Consider the following 21,058-nt stretch of genomic DNA (forward strand, 5'->3'; position numbering starts at 1 on the left):
CGCAGGCTCAGCGGCCATGGCTCACGGGCCCAGCCGCTCCGTGTCATGTGGGATCTTCCCAGACCGGGGCACGAAACTGTGTCCCCTGCATCGGCAGGCGGACTCTCAACCACTGTGCCACCAGGGAAGCCCCATCATTTGATTTTTAGCAATAATTTTTAAAGCCCTAAGCATTTCCCCTGAATTAAAAAAAAAAAAAAATGCCATAGTTGTTGAATGTTTAGCTTTAGTGTAATATACACGAAAGTTTTATGAATATAAAATAACTTAGGATAGTTTATAATTATTTTCAGTAGTCATTTCTCAATAAGTAGTAGAGCTGGAGAAACCTGGATGCCATATTGAGAGATTAAATTTAAAATCTTTATATCTGTGTTTGGCAAACAAAGGTATTACATACAAAATTTAAATTACTGTCAAAGAAAGTTTTCTAGAGCAAAGTTTAGTTTTTTAAACTGGACCTAACCTGCGAAGTAGAAAAATAGATTTTTTTTTAATGTGGAGAAATGTCTTCAGATTTAGAAATAACTCATTCCATGTGTAGAGACTGTTATCCACACACACAAAAAAAATCAGATTATTTTCTCCTGATTACTGAGAGTAAAAGTTTTCGATTGTGTGGTTTTAACTTGGAAGTATTTCTCCTAGGATTTAAAATAAAAATGAATGCTGCTACATTTAGATTTTTTAACTCTGATACTTCCTAGAAGTGCAAAGAAATATATTTAGGAATAGGAAGTAAGAATAAACTGACCTATTTGTATTCTGATTCTCCAGATCTGTGAGAATCAGGATTGGAAAGATCATGAGAGTCCAGCCTCTTTTCTCTAGGTGTGATCATACTTAAAAGATGTAGATTTACACCTAGAGATGTTTGGAGCTACCTCTATCCATAAACCTCAGGATCGCTTGCTTGCTTATTTATTTATTTTAGGTTTTTTTTTTCACTTTACTGGTCTAATTTACAAGGTAAAGAATAACTGATTTCTTTTTTTTTGAGCTCACTTCTCCCTCGAGCTACTGCCCTAATTCTTTGCTCCTCTAGCTTTGTTGGGGTTTTTTTTTCCCAAAGTTTTAAAACTATTTTACTTGTTTCTCTTCATTAGTCTGATTTTTATGTCACATGTATACTTAGAATTATTTTCTGTTACAGCATATATTACGTAGGTAAAACAATCTGAAAGTAAATGTCCAAAGAGAATAATCAAAGAAAAATGAAATTTGGTGAACTGTGTTTGAAAAAGAGGAGTGGAGAGGGCCTTAACTTACCTAGAAATGTAAAATGGACATTGTGCCATGTGAAAACCTGTGCATACCGGAGAAGATTTCCTTATCTTTTTAATATATTTTATGAGTACCATATTATTACTGTACATTCTTTTTTCATTTGCACTGTCATGTTAAGGTTCTAAGGTTAAATGAGATAAATAATCAATTAAGAAATCACCATAAGTCTTGCAGGGGTCTGTTTACATGTCTTCCCCACCAATACTCACAAAGAGAATAGTGCATGTGCTATAGTCAAGATGACTGAAAAGATCTGCATCTAATGTTAAAAAGTTGTCTAAACTGTTTTTCAGAAATGTGCACATTGGATATGCAGCACAAAATGAACAATATACAGAGATGTGTTAAAGTCTTCATGTAAACGAATACTTTAGTTCTATACATACATGTAAACTTAAATTGTTTATAGAACACATTTTCATTACAATTAGATGCTCCCCAACTAAAACTGATATTGTGTCAAAAAATGTGACATAAAACCTATTTGACATTAACCTTTTATTTTTGTCACACATTACATAAATTCTCAACTCATTATTTAAAATATGTTCTATGTTCCAAATTACCTTACTATCCAAATGTTACCTTGAGCTTGACTCTCAAGTATGTCTTCAGGATATAATATACATGAAAGGCACAAAGCAAATAATTTATTTTCAGAACATGACATGGATTTGGTATATGTATATGCGTTGTATGTATATACCTTTAAAATATTTTCCACCCTTTTAAGATTTTTTTTTTTTTTTTTTTTTTGCGGTGCGCTGGCCTCTCACTGTTGTGGCCTCTCCCGTTGCGGAGCACAGGCTCCGGACGCGCAGGCTCAGCGGCCATGGCTCACGGGCCCAGCCGCTCCGCGGCATGTGGGATCTTCCCGGACCGGGGCACGAACCCGTGTCCCCTGCATCGGCAAGCGGACTTTTAACCACTGCGCCACCAGGGAAGCCCTAAGATTAATTTAAAGTTAAAAATATTCTGGAAATTTTCTGGCAGTCCAGAGGTTAGGACTCGGTGCTCTCACTGCCGAGGGCCTGGGTTCAACTCCTGTTTGGGGAACTAAAATCCCATAAGCCACGTGGTACAGCCAAAAATAAATAAATAAATAAAAATATTCTGGTGTTTTTCTTCCTTTCCAGAATGTTTCTTTTCTAAATGGAATGTCATGTTTTGAAAAGTTATTACTGTAACTATTTGGAAAGAAAAAGGCACTGCACTGATAATTGATCATCAAATATTTATTAAATGCTAATTTTGTGCAGGGCACTTGGAGGGTACAGGAACATGTGATCTAGGTGGGTGGTTAATAAGTACATGCAGAAAAGTACACAGCAGCATGTGATAAGTGCCAAATGAGAGAGCAAAGGAGAGAGAGCCTTTGACCGAAGTGTGTGAGCGCGTCCATCCATTCACTCATTCAGCAAATATTATTGAGTACCTAATATGTGCCAGGTGCCATTCTAGGCTCCAAGATGCCTCAATGAGCACGACTCTCATGAGAAGACAGACAGCATACCTAGGTAAACTTGTAAGTTATAGGGAGAAAAATAAAGCAAGACAAGGAAGATGTGGAATGCTGCGGGGATGGGAAGGTGGTCACTGGTAGGTCATGATCCTCGGGGCAGAGAGTTGAAAGAAGTAAGGAGTGAGCCTTATCTTAAAGAATGACATTCCAGGCAGAGAGCAGCCAGTGCAAAGGGCCTGAGGCATGAGCATGACTGGTGAGTTCTAGGCCTGGGAAGTCAGCAAGGGCTAGAATCAGAAAGAAGTCAGAGAGGTTTGGGGGTGGGGGTGGGGGCCATTGTTTACTCAATGGTTATTCACAATTGAACATAGGAAAGGAGTTTGGTTTTTACCATGAGAAAAATGGGGATTCATTGGAGGGTTTTGATTTATGTTTTAAAGGTATTGCTCAGGAGGTTGTGGTGAGAATAGATGCAGGGGGTAAAAGAGGGAGAGCAGAGAGGCCAGATGAGAGGTGATGACGGCTTGGACTAGGGAGGTAGCAGTGGAGGTGGTGTGTGGTTGGATTCTGGATCTGTTTTGAAGGTATAGCCGATGGGATTTCTTGATGGATGGGATGTGGGGCGTGAGAGAATGAGCAATGAAGGGTCACATAAAAAATTAAATTTGAACTGGAACCTAAGGCATTTGTTGACCAGGAGAAGACGGCAAAGCAGAGGAATTTAGGTGGGAAAGAAAGAAATTAAGTGAGAAGTATATAAGAGGGGCAAGACAGTGGGGAATCTTCGTTGGATGAAGTGAGAAGTTTCTCAGAGACGAGAGAGAAAAGAAGGAAGGCTGGGATGGGACATTGGGATAACAGTTTGTGAAATGCACTCAATGCAAGGCCAAAGTATTTGAATTTTTCTTTACGTACAAAAAAATCATAAAGTTTTTCAAGCAAGGCGGTTATTTGACTAAGAGAGAAAGAAGCATTGTAGTTAATAATAGCCTTGGAACGAGACAGATCTGTGTTCCAATCCTGGCTCTTTTCCTTTCTGTGCTGTCTCCAGTAAATTATGTAACCTCTCTGGGGGCATGTGCCTTAGTTTCTCTGGCTTGAGGATTTGCAGAGGAAGTTTGCCAGGATTAAGTGAGACCATGCATACAAAGAGTTAACAGTGCCTCACTAATTTGGAGCTTAACCATCACTACTTTTTAAAATTATTGTTATAAAAAAATGTTAAAGCAGTGTTTAATTAGACTAGTTTGCTAATAGTGAATGAATGAGTGAATGGCTCCTTTAGAAAATGAAATTGACTTTTTGTCTTAAGTGAATTATTTCTGTCAGTCAGTATTGCTTTCCAAGACTAGGCAATGCCCCTTGAAATTCCTGTTAGTTGTCCAGTGGTATACTTTTATCAGAACAGCAGGGGATGTAATACAGAGCTCTCCCCTCAAACACTTAGAGATCAAATATAACAAATTCCCATCTTGACATTCTCAGTTTAGTATAGAAAAGACTGAGAAATTTAGCAGTAGAAGCCTGATGTCACTCTAAAACCCACTTTCCAAAAATCAGTGTCCTGCTGATCACTGGTCTGCAGAATGGAGGTTTAGAAAATGCTGGGAAAGTGAAAAAAGGCATATGGGCTTTGATTTCGTTTAAATATAAAACATACTTTAAAAAATAAAAATATACTAAAGAAAAAGATTGAAAAAGTATGTTCCAAAGTATTAGCTCAGGCTGCCATAACAGAATACAGATGACCCTTGAACAACATGGGTTTGAACTGCATGGGTCCACTTATGCACGGATTTTTTTTTTTTCACGGAATACCTACTACAGTACTCATGATCCACAGTTGATTGAGTCTGCAGATGCAGAGTAACTGCCTATGTAGAGAACTGACTATAAAGTTATATGTGGATTTTCGACTGCACAGATGGTCAGAGCTCCAACCCTTGAGCTGTTCAAGGGTCAACTGTACCATAGACTGTGTGGTTTAAACAGCAGAAACTTATTTTCTCACAGTTCTGGAGGCTGGGCAGTCCAAGATTGGGGTGCCAGGTAGTTCGCTGGCTGGGGAAGGCCCTTTTCCTGGTTTGCAGATTGCCACCTTCTTGCTGTCCTCACAGGAGCTCTGGACTCTCTTCCTCTTCTTATAAGATCGCCAGCCCTATTGGATTAGGGCTCTACCCTTGTGAACTCATCTAACCTTAATTATTTCCTAGAGACCCTGTCTCTAAATCCAGTCACATTAGAGCTTAGGGTTTCAACATGAGTTTTGTGGGGGACACAATTCAGTCCACAGCAGTTACTGCTATAGGCAGTGGAATCATAAGTGATCTCCATTTTCTTCTTTATGCATTTCTGTACTTTCCAAACTTTCTGCCGTTGAGGCTGTTGGGTGAAACTGGGTTCCACTTATATGAGTTACCTACAGTAGTCAAACTCATAGGGACAGAAAGTAGAATGGTGGTTGCCAAGCGCTGGGGGGAGGGGAAAGGGAGAGTTAGCATATAATGGGTACAGAGTTTCAGGTTTGCAAGATGAAAAGACTTCTGGAGATGGATGGTGGCGATGGTTGCACAACAGTGTGAAGGTACTTAATACCACTGAACTGTTCAGTTAAAAATGGTTAAGATGATGAATTTTATGTTATGTGTATTTTACCACACATACACACAAAAATTCTCAGCCCCCTCTCCAAGAAAGGCCCCAAAAAACTTCTAAAAAATATATAGCTTTTGGAGTTAGACAGATTGGGTTTAAATACTAGTTCTGTGTTGATGTAGTGGTTCTCAAACATGAGTGTGCCTCAGGATTACCTGGATGGCTTGTTTAACACCCCCTGAGTTCCTGGCCTAGTAGGTCTGGGGTGGGCCTGAGAATTTGGATTTTTAACAAGCTCCCAGGTGATTGAGAGCCTACAGCAAGTTCCCTGTTTGTAAAAGTGGGTCTGTTTGTCAGCTGTGAGGCTTATGTGGGAGTACCTGGTTCAGGAGCTCTCAGCATCAGTTTTAGTTTCTTTTTAGCAGTGTTTGTTTGCTTTTTCCTCAAATAATTTACTATTGGATCTTTTTCTCATGTATTTAAGATCATTTTACACAAACATGAAGAAATAACTTATTTTAAAAATTTATTTTATTCAAGTATAGTTGATTTACAATATTGTTAATTTCTGCTGTACAGCAAAGTGATTCAGTTATACATATATATATTTTTTCATATTCTTTATCACAGAATATTGAATAGAGTTCCCTGTGCTATAGAAGAAACTTATTTTTAGAAATATATATTAAAGTCTTTAAATATGTAAGAAGCATGTGAAATTAACTTTGCTTCTTAGAGAAGATTAGGATTATTTCAGTCCAATGGCTAGACTAGGGTTATCTTTGGAACTGATACTTAATATTCAACTTTTTTCCTTTTCCAAATTATATCTGTGTGTGTGTGTGTGTGTGTGTGTAGGGGGTTGTAATCTGGTGAAAACAAGGGTTATGGCAACTCCCTTCCCTTCATCCTCCCCTTCCATAAAAAAAATCCCACAAACAAAACCTCTTGGAAACCATATGTAAATAATTAGGGTAAATATTATTCATACCTCTTTAACTGTTCTTAAATCTTAAAGATTTCCACCTTGTGGCTGTCCATACAGGCTAACAAGGGGAAATGAGCCTCTAGGCCAGTGTTTTTCCTAAACTAAGTTCTATAAAAGTCTCTAGATGGGAGCTGTCCAGTATGGGGGGCACTAACCACAGACGACTATTAGTGCCTGAAATGCGCCAGTTGTGATGTGCTCTAAGTATAAAGTCCACACCAGATTTTGAAGACTTCGTATGAGAAAAAGTATGTAAAATATCTCATTAATTTTATATTAATTACATGTTGAAATGATTAAATAAATACTAAATAATTTTTTTTTTTAATTTTTTCCAAAATAGCTTTTGGGTATTCTGGACAAAATAAAACGCAGTTGACCCTTGAACAATGTGACAGTTAGGAGCACCAACCCCCTATGCAGTCAAAAATCCACATATAACTTTTTTTCCCCCCAAAACTTAAATAATAGCCTACTGTTGAACAGAGCCTCACTGATAACATACAGTCAATTAACGTATATTTGGTGTGTTATACTTATTATATACTGAATTCTTACCAAAAAAAGTAAGCAAGAAGAAAGAAAAGGTTTTTAGGAAAATCATACACGGGGGAATTCTCTGGTGGTCCAGTGGTTAGGACTCTGTACTTCCACTGCGGAGGGCTCGGGTTCAATCCCTGATCAGGTAACGCAGCGAGGCAAAAAAAAAAAAAAAGAAAAGAAAAGAAAATCATACAGAAGAGAAAATACATTATTTAGAGTACTATACTGCATATATCCATACCATTAAGTTTATGACGTCTGTTTACAAGATGAATTGTCTTGTCAGTACCTACATCAATATTGTCTTATATAATACAAAACACTATAGATGTTACATGTATCTCTAACACTAGACATCAAAAATGAAAAGATAATGTGAAAAAGAAATTTATATTTATGTATGGGTATAGTGATTCATGCATTGGTAAAGAAAAAGCAGCAATACGATTGCTTTATGGTGGCCTGTACGATTGCTTCACAGTAGCCCAGCCTCTGTGGGCTGAATGAATCATTATATGAATGAATCATTATAAAATGAATGAATGAATGAATCATTCATTATAAAATGTTTATGGCATATAGTATTACAGTCATATTCATAATACAGTATTGGAAACATTGTTATATTTTTCTAAAAAACCACTTACCTATTATGATAGGCTGATATGCAGGTCTCCGATTACGAGAGAAAGAGGCATACTTTACAGTAATGTAATTCCTTTTTTTTAAAAAATTTTTTGGCCTTGCCGCACAGCATGTGGGATCTTAGTTCCCTAACCAGGGATCACACCTGCGCCCTCTGCATTGGCAGCACGGAGCCTTAACCACTGGACCACCAGGGAAGTCCCACAGTAATGTAATTCTTTGAAAGCAAAGTTATAAAACAGTAAGAAAACAAGCACTGTTAATTTTGTATTAAATATCACTCACCTTATGCCTATGTAAGGAGAGGCTATCCACTTCCATACAAGTCTTGCTCATGATGTTCTACATGTATATATTTGTAAATGTATTGGGAAAAAAAAAACCTGTGTATAAGTGGACCCTCGCAGTTCAAACCTACATTGTTCAAGGATCAACTGTATATTACAACAAATTACACTTTAAAAAGTTTAGGGCTTCCCTGGTGGCACAGTGGTTGAGAGTCCGCCTGCCGATGCAGGGGACACGAGTTCGTGCCCTGGTCCGGGTGGATCCCACATGCCGCAGAGCGGCTGGGCCTGTGAGCCATGGCCGCTGAGCCTGTGCGTCCGGAGCCTGTGCTCTGCAACGGGAGAGGCCACAGCAGTAAGAGGCCCGCGTACCGCAAAAAAAAAAAAAAAAAAAAAAAAAAATTTAGCTACTAGAACATTTTGAATCTCATGTGTGGCTCTCACTTGTGACTCATGGTGTTTCTATTGGACAGCTGTGCTGCTCTAGACCCACGGGAGTTAATAGGTGTTGGGAGTGGAGTTGGGAGAGAATGGAGGGTTCTGTGACAAAGTCAGTGTGGGAAACAGTGACTTTTAAAAAGCAGGAGGTCTGGGGACTTCCCTGGTGGTCCAGTGGTAAAGAATCCGCCTTCCAATGCAGGGGACGCGGGTTAAATCCCTGGTCGGGGAACTAAGATCCCACATGACACAGGGCAGCTAAGCCCGCACGCACCACAACTACTGAGCTGGCATGCCTCAACGAGAGAGCCTGCCTGCTACAAACTACAGAGCCCACGCGCCCTGGAGCCTGCACGCCACAACTACAGAGAGAAACCCCACATGCCACAACTAGAGAGAGGCCTGCACACCACAACAAAGAGCCAAGAAAGAAAGAAAGAAAGGAAGAAAGGAAGGAAGGGAGGAAGGAAGGAAGGAAGGAAGGGAGGAAGGAAGGGAGGAAGGAAGGAAGGAAGGAAGGAAGGAAGGAAGGAAGGAAGGAAGGACTTTAAAAATAAATAAATAAAAAGCAGGAGGTCTGATGTATATCATGAATCACTGAGACGGGTATGTGATATGTTACGCTTCCCAAAGTTATTTCATTATGGAACCTCTGCCAGCCTTTTTTGTTTAAAGGACTCCTTTCCCTGAAGTCTTACATGGAAAAGACTAAAGTGCTGCTCTCAGCTACGATGTTCCCACAGCTCCTTTTCTCGAAGCCGGTGCCAGTGTATTTCTCCTTACTTATATTTCTCCCTACTTTTTTAATATAATTATTTACTTATTTTATTTATTTATTTTGGCCGCACTGGGTCTTAACTGTGGCACCAGGATCTTCGTTGCATTATGTGGACTTCTTAGTTGTAGCATGAGGACTCTTAGTTGCGGCATGCATGCATTCACCAACCAGGGATTGAACCCCGGGCCCCCTGCATTGGGAGTCGGAGTCTCATCCACTGGACCACCAGGGAAATCCCTCCCTACTTTTTATAGTGATAGATTTACAATAATGTGCTTCACTTTTCTCAGCAAAAATACCTTATAATAAGTTGATTTAAAATTTTAGAATTGTAATTGATGGAATAATGAGGTTTTCTGCTGTGGGAGAAAGTGTTTTAAGATTCTCAACTGCTGTTTTTTGGCATGGGAAACATTTACAGAAATCAGACCTTCCAAAAATCCTGTTTCCACCCACAGAGATGAGAAGCATGGGCTTGGGAATTAGAGATTTGAATTCAAACTTCTGTCTCGCTGCTTACAAACTGCAATGTTGGGCAACTGTCTTACATTCTCTCTAAAAATAGGGATAATAATACATACCTGGCAGGATTGTATTAGAAGGATTAGGACTGTGTAAAGTGTGTGGCAGAGGGAAGGCGCTTAGTGAATGTTAGCTGCCACTACAGTTTTTATCATATCATACGCCTTGGTATATTAATAATATTAATTTAATTTATATTTTTTAATAGGTAATAGTAATAATAATAGCAAGAATCATTAATTGTAAAAAGGGCTTAATGTTACTGTAAATATCCATGCTAGTGTATGTTTATTTTCATGCACATTGATAATGCTTACTACAGTTTGGAAGATTATTTCAGATGTAGCTGTCTTGCCTTTCCAATAAGATTATCAGCTACTTGAGAGCTGGGACATATTACACACTTGTGTGGGGCTTTTTTTGTGTTTTCTTTAACCCTCTACCCTGCCCTTCCATCACAGGCTTATTTTAATAAATAAATGATCATTGAATCAAGCCCTCATTATCATTCATGAGTATGATAAATTACAGTTCTGCTTAATATATCATGCTTTTTTTTTTTTTTTTTTTTTTTTTGCGGTTTGCGGGCCTCTCACTGTTGTGGCCTCTCCCGTTGCGGAGCACAGGCTCCAGACGCGCAGGCTCAGCGGCCATGGCTCACGGGCCCAGCCGCTCCGCGGCATGTGGGATCTTCCCGGACCGGGGCACGAACCCGCGTCCCCTGCATCGGCAGGCGGACTCTCAACCACTGCGCCACCAGGGAAGCCCCATGCTATTTTAATGTAATTTGTTAAAGAAAAATTATGATATTAATGATATGAGACTCATTAACAAAATTTGCAAGCTTTCATTAGAAGTTTAAGAAAAAGTTAAATAATGACAAACCTTCATAGAAAAATAATTTTACTAGGTGAAGCAAAACTGAAGAACTTAAATATTTAGAGAGGTAAATAAGGTGTTCTAAAAGCAAGACTATGAAGACATAATGAAGCAAAAAAAATTTATTCTAATTTGTTCAAAAGAACGATACTGAATAATGGCGGTAATAGAGCTATGGATCTATCCTATTTTAAATGACCCAGAAGTGATAGAAGAGGGTCAAACTAAATGAAAAGTCTTCACCTCTTTCCTAAGGAAAAGGGTTGTGTTGTGGCACAAATCTCTCAGAAGTTGGGACTGTGTTCGAAACCAGTTACGCAGTTTCCCGACATCACTTGCTTCTAGCACATGTGACTGCCACTTCAGAATGATGTGGTTTTAAGTCCAAAAAAAATTTTTTTAATTACACTGAGCTGGCCTTAAAAACGAAACATAGTGTTTTATTCTTAGATCACCAGAGGCTGTTTCTAAGTTACTTGACTCTTATATGAAGGTTCAATAATCTATAGCAGGATAGCCCAGAAGTGAGTATAGAAAAAGGTGTTAATTTACATGTCTGTTCAATTCCAAGCATTCATGTAAAAACTAGAAAAGTAAATGATTATGTGGCTATTTTCTACAGTGGACATTTGGGAGAATAAAGATGTGAATTTTGACTAAGCTTTCCAGAAAGGACTGTTGCATGTTTATCAGATGAAACTTACCTTTGTATCTCACTCTGGTCCAAGGTGGAGAATGTTGATGGGCTTTTCCACTGCAGTGTCAGGTTTTTTTAATTGTAAAATGCATTTCTGTTGCCCTCTACTAAGCTTGCAGAAAACTAGGTTATACTTCACCTTCCTCTCTCAGGGCATTCTTTGGTATCTTTGGTGATAGTGAAGAGTATCTTTTCTGCACTGTTGAAATTGACAGCTTGCTGCTACCATCCTGTGCATCTGGCAGCACCTTCAGCATCTTTGCATTGCAAAAATGTACATCCAAACAGTGTGTAGAAATGGCCATTGTGTGCTTAGCAAGTTTAAAAATATATTGTGAATTATATTCAGATGTTCAGAATTCCTTTGTTATTTGTTACTGGATTGAGTTTATTTGTTTCACATGTTGAACAACTGTCCTGGACCCCAACAGTACAAGGGCTCCATGGACTGACCCCTAAAGGATCTGTGGTTAGAATTAGGGAGAACTAGGGAGAGGGAGGCCCATGAACTTGGATATGAAAAAAATTGCATGTTATTTTCACTAGACTCCAATTGAAATTTGTTATTTCCTAAATCTATGAGTGGAGGCCACCAGTCACTGTAGTATTAACAGTGCCTGGGGAATGTTACCAGTAGAAATATTGTTTATCACATTACATTTGCAGGTATCTTGAAAGATTACTATCTCCTAAATGATAGTAGTTACTAGACTCACCACCACATCTAGTATATTAATGCATTGATGAAGAACCACATATATAACTATATTACAATTTTTAAATATTTTTATAACTTTTTAAAAATCTTCCATATACTCTGCATCTTGAAATATTACTCTGAGAAGGGATCCATAAGCCTCGCCAGACAGACAGAAGGCACAACAGGGTTAAGAACCCTCCTCCTTCCTTTGTGGGATGATTTCTTCCTACATCTGTGCCTCTTGGTAGTTGTGGGGTGATCTGCCTCAGCTTCTTTCACCCCACTGTTTGCTGAGGTTAATTTTAACTGATGTGCCATAGGTCCCTCATTTTCCCTCAGTGAGCATGTGTCCTGAAGCTTCCAGCTTGAGGGAGAGAATACTTTTCCAGAAATAGAAAGATTTTTTTGGGGGGGGGGATTTTTTTTTTTTATTCAAACAAAGTCACAAAAATTATAATCATCCTCATCAGTTCACTCAGTCCCATGTAATTAATTTTTTTTTCATCTTGATCTTTTGTTAGACTTTTATGAATTCATCAGTTTTCCATTAGAGTTCTGAAAATGCTTATTCATTCAGTTGAGCAGTTTAGTCAGTTACCAGAAACCTGTACTTGTCAGAGTATTTTCCATGAATTCCTTGAAGATGAAACCCTTTTATAGGAACATTTTTGCAAAAGCATCAGAGTCCAGAACTGTCTGTAAATGACAAAAGACTTAAAGATGACCACGGTTAAAGATTTGATGAAAGTTCATAATAATGCAATTGACAAGGAAATTTAGTTATTTCTGAGTTACACATTTTAAAGTAATAACTAGAATTATGACTTATAACATTATACCAGAACATATAAGATTTTTAGAAATTTCATGTAATGTCTGAAACATTTATATTAACATATTTCCATACAAATAACCCAAAGAAAGTTTACTATTAGTTTTTGTGTTTGTTTGTTTTTTTATACTGCAGGTTCTTATTAGTCATCAATTTTATACACATCAGTGTATACATGTCAATCCCAATCGCCCAATTCAGCACACCACCATCCCCACCCCACCACGGTTTTTTCCCCCCTTGGTGTCCATACATTTGTTCTCTACATCTGTGTCTCAACTTCTGCCCTGCAAACCAGTTCATCTGTACCATTTTTCTAGGTTCCACATACATGCGTTAATATATGATATTTGTTTTTCTCTTTCTGACTTACTTCACTCTGTATGACAGTCTCTAGATCCATCCACGTCTCAAGAAATGACTCAATTTCATTCCTATCTATGGCTGAGTAATATTCCATTATATATATGTACCACATCTTCTTTATCCATTCGTCTGTCGATGGGCATTTAGATTGCTTCCATGACCTGCCTATTATAAATAGTGCTGCAGTGAACATTAGGGTGCATATGTCTTTTTGAATTATGGTTTTCTCTGGGTATATGCCCAGTAGTGGGATTGCTGGATCATATGGTAATTCTATTTTTAGTTTTTTAAGGAACCTCCATACTGTTCTCCATAGTGGCTGTATCAATTTACATTCCCACCAACAGTGTAAGAGGGTTCCCTTTTCTCCACACCCTCTGCAGCATTTGTTTGTAGATTTTCCGATGATGCCCATTCTAACTGGTGTGAGGTGATACTTCATTGTAGTTTTGATTTGCATTTCTCTAATAATTAGTGATGTTGAGCAGCTTTTCATGTGCTTCTTGGCCATCTGTATGTCTTCTTTGGAGAAATGTCTATTTAGGTCTTCTGCCCATTTTTGGATTGGGTTGTTTGTTTCTTTAGTATTGAGCTGCATGAGCTGTTTATATATTTTGGAGATTAATCCTTTGTCCATTGATTCGGTTGCGAATATTTTCTCTCATTCTGAGGGTTGTCTTTTTGTCTTGTTTATAGTTTCCTTTGCTGTGCAAAAGCTTTTTAAGTTTCATTAGGTCCCATTTGTTTATTTTTGTTTTTATTTCCATTACTCTAGGAGGTGGATCAAAAAAGATCTTGCTGTGATTTATGTCAAAGAGTGTTCCTCCTATGTTTTCCTCTAAGAGTTTTATAATGTCCAGTCCTACATTTAGGTCTTGAATCCATTCTGAGTTTATTTTTGTGTATGGTGTTAGGGAGTGTTCTAATTTCATTCTTTTACATGTAGCTGTCCAGTTTTCCCAGCACCACTTATTAAAGAGACTGTCTTTTCTCCATTGTATATCCTTGCCTCCTTTGTCATAGATTAGTTGACCACAGGTGTGTGGGTTTATCTCTGGGCTTTCTATCTTGTTCCATTGATCTATGTTTCTGTTTTTGTGCCAGTACCATACTGTCTTGATTACTGTAGCTTTGTAGTATAGTCTGAAGTCAGGGAGTCTGATTCCTCCAGCTCCGTTTTTTTCCCTCAAGACTGCTTTGGCTATTTGGGGCCTTTTGTGTCTTCATACAGATTTTAAGATTTTTTGTTCCAGCTCTGTAATAAATGCCACTGGTAATTTAATAGGAATGCATTGAATCTGTAGATTGCTTTGGGTGGTATAGTCATTTTCACAATATTGATTCTTCCAATCCAAGAACATGGTATAGCTCTCCATCTGTTGGTGTCATCTTTAATTTCTTTCATCAGTGTCTTATAGTCTTCTGCATACAGGTCTTTTGTTTCCCTAGGTAGGTTTATTCCTAGGTATTTTATTCTCTTTGTTGCGATGGTAAATGGGAGTGTTTCCATAATTTCTCTTTCAGATTTTTCATCATTAGTGTAGAGGAATGCAAGAGATTTCTGTGCATTAATTTTGTAATCCTGCAACTTTACCAAATTCATTGATTAGCTCTAGTAGTTTTCTGGTGGCATTTTTAGGATTCTCTATGTATAGTATCACGTCATCTGCAAACAGAGACAGTTTTACTTGTTCTTTTCCAGTTTGTATTCCTTTTATTTCTTTTTCTTCTCTGATTGCTGTGGCTAGGACGTCCAAAACTATGCTGAATAATAGTGGTGAGAGTGGACATCCTTGTCTTGTTCCTGATCTTAGAGGAAATGCTTTCAGTTTTTCACCATTGAGAATGATGTTTACTGTGGGTTTGTCATATATGGCCTTTATTATGTTGAGGTAGGTTCCCTCTATGCCCATTTTCTGGAGAGTTTTTATCATAAATGGGTGTTGAATTTTGTCAAAAGCTTTTTCTGCATCTATTGAGATGATCATATGGTTTTTATCCTTCAATTTGTTAATATGGAATATCACATTGATTGATTTCCGTATATTGAAGAATCCTTGCATCCCTGGGATAAATCCCACTTGATCATGGTGTATGATCCTTTTAATGTGTTGTTGGATTCTGTTTGCTGGTATTTTGTTGAGGATTTTTGCATCTATTTTCATCAGTGATATTGGTCTGTAATTTTCTTTTTTTGTAGTATCTTTGTCTGGTTTTGGTATCAGGGTGATGGTGGCCTCATAGAATGAGTTTGGGAATGTTCCTTCCTCTGCAATTTTTTAAGATTTTTAATCATAGATGTACAGCTAGTTATTTTCAAATAAACCCTTTTGGGTATTTTTTTAAGTCGGAATATTCAGAGATGCTTTCTTCTTTTTTTGTGGTAAAATATACATAACATAAAATTTACCATTTTAGCCATTTTATTTATTTGTTTGTTTATTTATTTAAAAATTTTAGCTGTGTTGGGTCATCGTTGCTGTGCGAGGGCTTTCTCTAGTTGTGGCGAGCAGGGGCTACTCTTCATTGCGGTGCGTGGGCTTCTCATTGTGGTGGCTTCTCTTGTTGCGGAGCATGGGCTGTAGATGTGTGGGCTTCAGTAGTTGTGGTGCACAGGCTCAGTAGTTGTGGTGTGCGGGCTCAGTAATTGTGGCTCGCGGGCTCTAGAGCACAGATTCAGTAGTTGTGGCACACGGGTTTAGTTGCTCTGCGGTCTGTGGGATCTTCTTGGACCAGGACTTGAACCCATGTCCCCTGCATTGGTGGGTGGATTCTCAACCATTGCACCAGCGGGGAAGCCCTTTAGCCATTTTAAGTACAGTTCTGTGGCATTGAGTACATTCACTTTGTTGTATAACCGTCACCACCGTTTTTCCCCAGAACTTTTTCATCTTCCTCAACTGAAACTCTGTATCTTATGGTCTTTTGATAGAAAAAACTATCAATTTAAATTCCAGTCCACATGGCATTTCTTAAAGTTTGTAAAAGATTTCACACTAGATAGAAGTTTATATTTCTTAAACGGAGTTTAGAAGAGTGAGATTAATTCAGCTTCTTTAAAATTTTTGTGGAAACTGGGAAATCTTTCTTGGAGTAATATGCTACATATATATTTGCCCGTATTCTTTCTTAAATCGTTTTTAAGCTTTAAAAGTTTCCTTTTATTTTCTTCTCCTTAAAAAATTGACTCATGCACACATCTTCCTTTTGAGCCTGCTTTTATAAAAGAGAATCCTCAGCATCTCTTCCTTGGTAACATCATTGACTTTGTAAAATGGAATTTTGTTTAATATTGTTAGTTGTTTTTATAGGGCTTGTTTTTCTTGGAACATACCGTAAAACCAAAATATTTTGAATGTTACTCATTGACAGAGAGCAGTGAGAGTCAAGAGTTTGCATGATAACTTTAACCAGATTGCTAATACTAAAGCTCAATAAAAGAAAAAGATTTTTTATTTATAATTACTGCCATTTCCAAGTATTTTTTAAAGCAGTTCCATACATAGAAACAATAACATGTACAAACTGCACTAACACAGAGCAATGGTGTCCTATTGCATTTGAGGAAATATAGAGAAAGATCAGGCAGTTTTTATTTTTTAATAGCTTAATTATTACCATACTGTACTCTAGTAAATTTTGTGATTGTAAGATGGAAATGCAAACAGCAGTCCTTTTTCTGTTTATGACCGGTATTGTGCAATAATATCCATTGTTTTTAAAAGCAGGAAAAAAACGCATTGGGAGGATTTTTCTTTCACTTCATTTAAAATGCTCTCTAAAAGAAATCCCTTTCAATTAGAAAAAAAACACAAATGACTCATTAAATCTCCATTTAATAAAAGATATCTTTTTTCTGAATGAAACTAAAAATTTAAAAAGTGTCAAGAGCCGTTTGTGTTTAATATTTAGGTAGTTTGTTTTTATGGAGAGGATGCAAGTAAGACTTACTTTTGGCTTTCTAGTTTTTAATTCCTATTCCTAAAATTTTGGCTTAATGTGTTTTTGGTTGATGCATGACCAGGTTCATCTTCATGAGTGTTTATTTCAATGTTGGCATTGCTTCCTTTTGCTAAGTCAGCTTGTCATGGGAGCCAATTCTCTGAATGATTGTTTATTTTTAGTGGAAGAAAGTAATAAATATGGCAATCACTGATTAAAACAGAAACTCACCTTTTATTTGGAAGTATAATACAAGAGTTCTTGAAATTGAGTAGTGTAACTGAAAAGAACTGACTCATCTTTTTAGTACTTATTATTCTATGTAGTGCAGTATTGTGAATTATCACAAAGATAGTTTTAACTTAATTTTATTTAACATTTAATAGCAATCAGGACAGCAGTATTTCTTGGTCATTTCTCAGTCATTTCCTGTTTACTGTTTTCCATAGTCATTAAAATCTTGTCTCTTATAAAACACAGTAAAGAAATTATGAAAACATTTTTGGCAGAGCATCTGTTTTTCCTGTACTGCAGAGTTTTTTTCTTTTCTTTAAAGGTCTAGTGTTGATGCCCTCACAAAGCCATACATGGCTGTGACAGAGACTTCATCTTAGACTTTTACTTCTGAGTCTTTTGATGAACACAACTTTTTTTTTTTTTTGGCTGTGTCGGGTCTTAGTTGCAGCACGTGGGATCTTTTCATTAAGGCGTGCAGGCTCTTCCTTGCCGCGCACAGGCTTCTGTCTAGTTGTGACGGGTGGGCTCAGTAGTTGCAGCGCGCGGGCTTAGTTGCCCTGCAGCATGTGGGATCTTAGTTCCCCAACCAGGGATCGAACCCGCGTCCCCCTGCATTGGAAGGCGCATTCTTAACCACTGGACCACCAGGGAAGTCTCTGAACACAACTATTATTAATATAAATTACTGCTCAAGATTTTGGGACTCCAGGAGTTATTTTGTGTTTATGTTCAGTGCATAAATCCCTGTTTTAAGGAGGTTTATTAAATATTAATTAGGTTATTATGGAAGGATACACAATTTTTTTGTCATATGGATCTTAAAAAAATGACATTTTCATATGCCTCAGAGAGCTGAACTGTCTGATCAGATGGGGAATCAGTTGACCTTGAAAGCCTTTTTCTCCCTGGCAGGAATGCCTGGCTAAATACATAAGGGCCCAGCATAAGCTGGTGGATCCTGGACAATGGATGACCAGCCTGCATCCGAATCCTGTGTTTTATGATTGTGCTAAAGTGCTCCTGTGTAGCCTAGCTGAATATTCTTGGAAACCAAATGATAAGGAACTGACATCACTCCTGAAAAAGTTAGTTTTAAGACCAAAATTTTACTTAAGTACAGAGTAAAACATGTTTATTTGGCACATTTGTATCAGGCATTGCACTAAACTCTGGTAACATGAAGATGGAACAAAATTGACCCAGCTTTCATGGAACTTGTAAGCTAATGAGGGAGTGAGAAAAGCAAAGTTTTGTCACACACATGTCAGATCTAGTAACATGTCAGACGTGCTCTAGGGATACAAATAAATGAGCAATTAATTTTGCTTCAGGATTTTCTTTAAATTAATTAGTTAATTTTATTTTTGGCTGCATTGGGTCTTCATTGCTGCACGTGGGCTTTCTCTAGTTGTGGCGACCGGGGGCTACTCTTTGTTGCGGTGCGCGGGCTTCTCATTGCAGTGGCTTCTCTTGTTGTGGAGCACAGGCTCTAGGCACGCAGGCTCAGTAGTTGTGGCTCGTGGGCTCTAGAGCACAGGCTCAGTAGTTGTGGGCTCTAGAGTGCAGGTTCAGTAGTTGTGGGCTCTAGAGTGCAGGTTCAGTAGTTGTGGTGCACGGGCTTAGTTGCTCCGCCACATGTGGGATCTTCCTGGACTAGGGCTCGAACCTGTGTCCCCTGCATTGGCAGGTGGATTATTAACCACTGTGCCACCAGGGAAGTCCCAGGATTTTTTTTAAAAATGAAAGGCAGGGCTTCCCTGGTGGCGCAGTGGTTGAGAGTCCGCCTGCCAATGCAGGGGATACGGGTCGTGTCCCGGTTTGGGAAGATCCCACATGCCGCGGAGCGGCTGGGCCCGTGAGCCATGGACGCTAAGCCTGCGCATCCGGAGCCTGTGCTCCGCAACGGGAGAGGCCACAGCAGTGAGAGGCCCGCGTACCACAAAAAAAAGAAAAAAAAATGAAAGGCAAAATCATTTTACTCAAAGTCTTAAAAGATAAGGAGGTCCCAGGATTTTTTTAAAAAATGAAAGGCAAAATCATTTTACTCAAAGCCTTAAAAGATAAGAAGGTATTCTCAGTTGACCACTTGGAGATGGGCGGGAAGATCTTTTGTCTTCTAAGTAAAGGGACAAGTGCAAAGCCAAAGAATAGAAAAAGTGGCATGATAAGTTTGGGGGACATCAAATGGTCAAGATGGCGAAGAAACAAGCGTTCCATATAGGGGAGGGTGAGGTGGGTTAAGGTACAAAATGAGGCCAGAGCCTATTGTAATGGGCCAGAATTTTAAGTTCGCTAATGCCGAAAAGCCATGCAGTCTAAAAGTTGCTTGGCCTTAGGATGGGAGAATTCATTGTACTCTTGTAGCACTTTATACTGTTTTTGTTTAAATTTGGGCTCTGCTTTAGTTGGGTACAGAAGATAGGTATAATGAAGCTAATCACACAGAACAGTGGCTGATCAATGTCAAAAGACATGGTTGGTGCTTTTAGAATTCTCGGTAGAAAATCCAAAAGACAGCCCAAGGTTGTCAGAGAAAGACTCAGAGAGGTAGATTCAAACTAAGTTTTGAATAACGGATGGAATTTCAGTAGATGTAGGAGAGAAAGAAGAGCATTTCAGATAAAATTGTCACCTGAACCAGGGCAGATGCTGGGAAAGTGTGCATTGTGTTTGGGGGCTAGGAGAGTGGCAGTTTGGCTAGAATAGTGTGCAGGGGAATAGTGGGAAGTAACTTTAGCACCACTGTATGTTCTAGGTTTAAATATAATTCTTTGTTTTCCACTTTAGATTGCTCTCCCATAGGAATAACCTGGTGTCCAAAGTAAGCATGCTTTCTTGGAAAACTGAAGTAAGTTTCAAGAAAAAGGGAATAAGCACACTTTCCCTGGTATGCCTGATCCTGTTGCAGGTCTTGCCATCATGTGACCAACATATTGGAAAGGGTGATAAGTTCATTTCAAAAAATGTTCATTGACCACAGTGCGATACCGCCTCGCACCTGTTAGAATGGCTATCATCAAAAAGACAAGAGATGACAAGTGTTGGCAAGGATATGGACAAAAGGGAGCCCTTGTGCACTGTTGGTGGGAATGTAAATTGATGCAGCCACTATGGAAAACAGTATGGAGGGTCCTCAAAAAATTAGAAATAGAGCTACCATATGATCCAGTAACCCCACTTCTATATGTATATTTGAAGGAAATTAAATCACTATCTTGAAGAGATATCTGCACCCTCAGATTCATTGCAGCATTATTCACAATAGCCAAGATATGGAAACCACCTAAATGTCTGTTGTTGGATGAATGGATAAAGAAATTGTTATATATAAATACAAATATATAGATAGTTGGATATATACATACGTACAGTGGAATAGTATTCAACCATAAAAAAGAAGGAAATCCTGCTGTTTGTGACTAAATGGATGAAACAGAAGCTAAGTGAAATAAGTTGGACAAAGATAGACAGATACTGTATGATCTCATTTATATGTGGAATCTAAAAAAGTTGAACTTGTAGAAGCAGAGTAGATTGGTAGTTGCCAGGGACTGGGGGGTGGGGGAAATGGGGAGATGTTGGTCAAAGGGTACAAACTTTCAGTTATAAGATGAATAATTTCTGGGGATCTAATGTATAACATGGTGACTATAGTTACCAATACTATATTGTATACCTGGAATTTCTTGAGAGAGTAGATTTTAAAAGTACTCACTACACCAAAAAAAAAAAAATTAACTATATGAGGGGATGGATGTGTTTGTGGTAATCATTTCACAATATAGATATATATCAAATCATCAAATTGTACACCTTAAACTTACACAATCTTATTTGTCAATTATATCTCAATAAAACTG

At 38.2% G+C, this 21,058-nt stretch overlaps 1 protein-coding gene across 4 annotated transcripts in view; it reads left to right on the plus strand.

Annotated features, from left to right (window-relative positions):
• BICRAL (BICRA like chromatin remodeling complex associated protein) overlaps window positions 1–21,058 on the plus strand; it is a 106,080-nt gene that overhangs the window by 33,898 nt on the left and 51,124 nt on the right. The window contains exon 1 of one of the 4 annotated variants that reach the window (XM_060307417.2): window positions 19,971–20,046. The exons of the other annotated variants lie outside the window; for them this stretch is intronic. The gene's annotated coding sequence lies outside the window, so the exon portion shown is untranslated. Of the gene's footprint in view, window positions 1–19,970; window positions 20,047–21,058 lie in introns of those variants that run through there. 4 annotated transcript variants of the gene reach the window in all.

This window comes from Globicephala melas, chromosome 11 (assembly GCF_963455315.2).
Source record: "Globicephala melas chromosome 11, mGloMel1.2, whole genome shotgun sequence".
Lineage (NCBI taxonomy): Eukaryota > Metazoa > Chordata > Mammalia > Artiodactyla > Delphinidae > Globicephala > Globicephala melas.